At 29.6% G+C, this 5530-nt stretch overlaps 1 long non-coding RNA gene across 1 annotated transcript; it reads right to left on the bottom strand.

The window, feature by feature from the left end:
- Positions 1–3115: 3115 nt before the first annotated feature.
- Positions 3116–4532, bottom strand: LOC121116700 (uncharacterized). The gene is made up of 3 exons (XR_005863919.2): positions 4270–4532; positions 3536–3876; positions 3116–3486 (listed from the first exon to the last, which is right to left on the bottom strand). It is a non-coding gene; the product is annotated as an uncharacterized lncRNA (long non-coding RNA).
- Positions 4533–5530: the final 998 nt, after the last annotated feature.

Raw genomic sequence — 5530 nt, 5'->3', positions numbered from 1 at the left:
AAGAATTGAGACGGAGGTATAATCAGCTTACTTTATTTCATTCTACTTATTTTATAAGAATCCAAAATAAAATGGTAAAACTTGTCTCCTTTAAGAACTTGTGAATGAAAATAAAGATAAGATTGCAGGTTCGTCCGCCGGAATATATATATATATATTTTTATTTGAAAAATAAAAAAACAATTTTTTGAAAAAAGTTCAAAAAGCCACAGCTAATAACAAAAAATTTCATAATCTAAATTTCAAATATTAATTTTTTTCGACATTAATTTTAAAAATCCATAGTTATCCACAAAAATTTTCAAAAACTCACAGCTATTTACAAAAAAGTTATATTTTTGGAAAATAATTTCACAAATTAAATTATAAATATTAAAGTTGAAAAAAAAAATCAAATATTAATTTTGTTGGAAATTTGGATATTTTGGGGTGGTGGGGGAAACGGGTCCTACATCCCATCCCCTGCAGAGACCTCTTGATAGCCTTTTAATGAATGATAAAAGTAAATGAAGACAATACATTTTCAAAAACCAAATTGTCTTCAAGACAAACTGTTGATTTCAGGTGATTTTTTTTTGAAGAAAGACCAATTACTTCGCAAAAAAATTTCAAAAATTAAATTTCAAATATAGAACTTTAAAAAAAAAAAAATCTATAGCTTTTTATAAAAAAATTAAATTTTTGTATAAAAATTTCAAGAATTAAATTTCAAATATAAAGTTTAAAAAAATAAAAAATCTACAGCTTTTCATAAAAAAATTATTTTTTTTTTTGATAAATATTTCAAGAATCCATAACTATTTACAGAAAATTAATTTTTTTGTAAAAAGTTTGAAATATTAATTTTTTTGGAAAAAAATTTCAAAAACTAAATTTTAAATATTATTATTTTTGGAAAAAAATTCCAAATATTAATTTTTTTTCGAAAGAAATTCAAAAATAATAGCCATTTAAGGAAAATTAGATTTTTTTGAAAAAAATGTGAAAAAATTAATAAAATTAAAATATTAAATGTTTTACTAAAAAACAAATACACTTTTGATTATATTTTTTGGAGTTACCTTGAGTCAAAGGTCAATAGAGGTCTTCACACCAACAAGAAGTCCCTGATAAACTATACCGTCCTGGAATTAAAGAATTTAGATAAGGCTCTAGTTTTGAGGGCCTGTGCGGGGTTCATCACCGAAATTGAGACCGTTATTGATTACAACAAAAGCTACGTTGAGTGAGATCTATTCTCAATGATTGTATCTTGTTCTCAGTTTTTTTTTGCTAATAAATCTTAAAAATTGACCATTTTATTTTAATTTAAAGAAAATATATCATAAGCATTGGATTTCGTTTTTATAAGCTGTAGGTTATATGTTAAGAACCGTTCCTAGGACTGACAAATTTTATTAAGAGATAACTTAAGTTTTTTTAGACAGATCTAATACTACTTGGTACGTAATCCGGTCAAAAGTAGGGCCCCACTAATATTATTTTTTTCAGGGTTAGCTGATACCAAATTTTTGAGGTTTTAAAAATGGATAACCAATTAATCGACCGGTTTCCATGAAACAAGTTTTAGAAATGATGATACTGTGTGCTCATAAAGAATGGAGCGTAACCCTGAGGATTTATGCGGAGTTTTAATTGTAAGTCCTTGTTGGACTAAGAGTAGAATTGGGGATCGACATCGGAGTGATTCTAGCAAATGTCATTTTTCATATCCCTTTTTTCCTTCCTCTCTTGTCACAGCTGATTATAGCTGATTTTATAAACGTCATGATCACTATTTTTCTTTCTCTCCTCCAAACATTCTTTAAATAGTTAGGGTAACCATGTTGATTTTCGGTTTTTTTTTTACATACATGCCTATTCCACACAGGATTTTCAGCTTCTAATATAATATTATATTATAGCAAGGTTAAAAGAAATACAAGGTTATACCATCATGTAATCAGTTTTGCTAGAATTTTCAATTTGATCTATCGTACCGACTGTTCTGCAAGACAGACAGATTTTGACATTACACTCAACCATTCATCGTCTATGACGTCACTATTGCTAGAATATAACACACGCAATCACTAATAGACTATAACATCAATATTAAAAAGCGTGGTGGAAGTATGTTTTTCCGGAGATTCGTAAGTTTCAAATTCTTATTATTATTATTTTTTTTTTGTGGGGAGGATGCTTGTTTCATTAATATTTAAATAATATCAAAAATTAATATTCAAATTTTAAATAAGTTTACCCGCAAGTCATACTTTCCCTTTCTATCTCGAAGTTGGAGACAACGACAGTGAATAGTTGAAATTCAATAATTGCTTCATTTTAATACAAAGTAAATAACTTTGATATGTGTAACGAAGCCAAGTTATTTGAAAACAGAGGATATATTATTGGAGTAAGAGGAAATGGATCTCCACTCAATCGATCACAATTGCTTGAATAAGTTTCCACGTAGGATTCAATCGATGGATTTTGTCCTGTATATTTCTATTTATGTATATTTATACAGGGGCATCAGCAGCGGGTGGGATGGTGGAGCTGTAGTCCCCGCCCAAATTAATGAATTTTTGCTTTATACGAGAAAATTTAATGTTTAATTTTTTTTTCTAAAAAATTAATTTCTTGAGAATTGCAATGGATTTTTGAAATTTTTTTCCTAAAAATTTAATTTCTTGAATATTGCAATGCATTTTTGAAATTTAAAAAAAAAAGAAAAAAAAATTATTGCAAATAGCTGTGGATTTTTGAATCAAAATGTGATATTTGAAATTCTTTTCAAAAGAACTTTAATTTTTGGATTAAAAAAAATCAAAAAACTCAAAAACCATGTCCCCTCAAAATATGATACTGCAGACGCCCCTGATGTGTTATGTTCACTAAATATATCCCCTCCAAGACTTTTAAAATGGGAAGATATGGTAGCAGAAGATTTTAAGCCAATCCAGAACGAGGAAGAAAAAATAAACTGTCCTTCTCCTGTGTGGTTAATACTCTTTCCCTTGAGTCCTTTATTTACAACAACTTTTTATGTCAAATATATATTAGCCAAAACTTATGTCTAAATAGTTTTGATTAATCTCTTTTACATAATTAGTTATGTACCTTAGCCTTTTCAAATGTGCTATTAAAAGATTCTTCCTCGTTATCAAAATGAGATACTTTATTTATATTACAGGGGTTAAATGATAAAGTTGCAATACTTGATCTAATAGCTGCATCAGGATTATGGGATTTCATGAGTTTCAAAAAATACATAAACTCAATTTCAGTTGAATTAAAATAATGATTTAGATAATCTATAAGACAAAAGAAGTGATTTTGGTATAAGTAGGTTTCAAAGAACAATGTTTCATGGTTATTTTATCTTACCCTTAAAATATTCGATAATTCTCTCCTAATATCCTCAATGGTGGTATTTTTGTGCTTTTTCAAGTACCTGTTCCAATGAAAGTCCATAGACTTTCTTGTCATTCTCTTAATATTACCCTAAACAAATATTTATTATAATCTTAAAACAATTTAACAATTACATTACATTTTTTATAGCCTATATTCCACACTAAATCAATCAAAGATGTTCAAAAAGCTTTTTAATAAGAAGTTGTTAATACTTGACTACAAATAGTTACTGCCGGAAAATTAATTTGTTGAATTGGTAGACCAGTTGTAGTAATCATTGTCAAAATTGGATCATCAACCCAAGTATTATATGCATTTTTTGATAAAATTGTAGATATTATGATAAATGCTATAACCAACAACACCCATATGGTCCTCGTGAAATAATTCCCTTCCGTTTCAAACATATAACGTATACTATGTCCTGTTGTGACATCCGCATATCCAACCACAGATCTTAAAACGGGTTCCTGTTCACTGTAAAAAACGACATCTCATTATTTTTGAAAAAATAAATAAACGGAAGTTTTTAAGAGCAATTTATCACATAACCTGTTATAAAAAACTCTCTCTCTATAGCACAGTGTTACTACTCTAACACAAAATTATCCTATATATTTTGTTGTCAGTTGTCGATTCCCTCATATAGCTTGATACGTCAGGGCTATTTCATAATTTATTATTTTTGAAAAATAAACGAAGTAATAAGTTATTCTATACTTATGCTCCGTTTTCAAAGGAAAAGTAATACGATTTCTTAGCAATATTATAGTTCCAGTATCCATTAAAATACTATGTACATTTAAATATATGTAATTCATTTTAAAAATGATGGATAAATAATATAATGGTGATTATTTGGCTGACTACCTCATGGTTTCGATGTTTTTTTCTGTTATGTGTATTGTCCTCAAGAATGAAAAATAATAATATGAGTTTGAGAATTAGTTTCTCGAGTGCTCACTAACAAAACTAAACAAACCATCATTATTCGCCCAATGCTTCATACACAACGCCCGTTAGAGTTAATTCATTTTTACATATCAGTGTTTATATTTTATTCAAATTTTAACATATTGTATACTGTAAATTGGATATGAATTATGATTAGAGTTTTGTAGTTTGTAATGAACATTCACATGAATTATGATTTACATAAGAGACCAAAAACAAAGATAAAGCGTGCTCTGGTTATAGATGTACACGCCTGATTAATACTGTAGTGGATGTACACTATTTTCTTCTCTCCTCGTCTTATCCTTCTTCTTATTATTTAATATGATATTTATGTAAAGTACTATTTATTATTATTGTATAAATAGCCCGACATTACTTATGTATGCGGAGTTGTAGTTTATGTTCCATATAAATATGTTTCCCTTTTAAATCTATCATAGAATTATCCCCCCACGCCTTCTCCTTTTTTCTCTCGGTTGTTCCTGGATTCCCTGTATTAAGAGTTTGTGTCTTATCAACTTCGTCAAGACACAACAAATACGACTACATTAATATTTCTTATATAAAAACATGAATATGATATGCATCTGGTATCACAATATACAGTGCACCTTGTATACTATACATGTGTGCACGTCTAAAACTGAACACTCTGAAATTTAAAAAAATAGTTAAATGATTCTGTAATTTTTAAAGTGGTCAACGAATTGATTTATTTAACATGAAAGATGAGAGTCTTAGACACATGTATATTCAATATGGTCGACCATGTTCTCCACTACCAACTCCAGCCTGGACTGGAACTTACTGCATGACTTGGCGATGAAGCTCTGGTCGAGGTTGGCTCAGGCATTCTTGAGGGCAGACTTCAGCTGGTCCTTGGACTTGTATTGGACTCCCGATAGCATCCCCTTTAAACGCCCAAACAGCGAAGTCAAGCGGCGAACAATCAGGTGAGTGAGGCGGGCAAGAATTCCGATCGAAGCAGGCTGGAGTTTCAATCTGAAGGAACTCTTGGGTAAATCTTGTGGGAGTTTTTCCCCACGCGGAAAGTTCCAAAATTGCGACTCGACGTCTCTCTATATTATTGGATGTAGTTTCACTGTTGCTATTTAGATTTTGCTGGAGTTTTGTTTATAACTAGTCAAGCCCCTTGCCTCGAAGTATAAAGCGG

The sequence above is a fragment of the Lepeophtheirus salmonis genome, chromosome 4 (genome assembly GCF_016086655.4).
Source record: "Lepeophtheirus salmonis chromosome 4, UVic_Lsal_1.4, whole genome shotgun sequence".
Taxonomy (NCBI): Eukaryota; Metazoa; Arthropoda; class Copepoda; order Siphonostomatoida; family Caligidae; genus Lepeophtheirus; species Lepeophtheirus salmonis.
The sequence above is the reverse complement of the archived record's forward strand: the minus strand, read 5'-3'. Positions and strand labels throughout refer to the sequence as shown.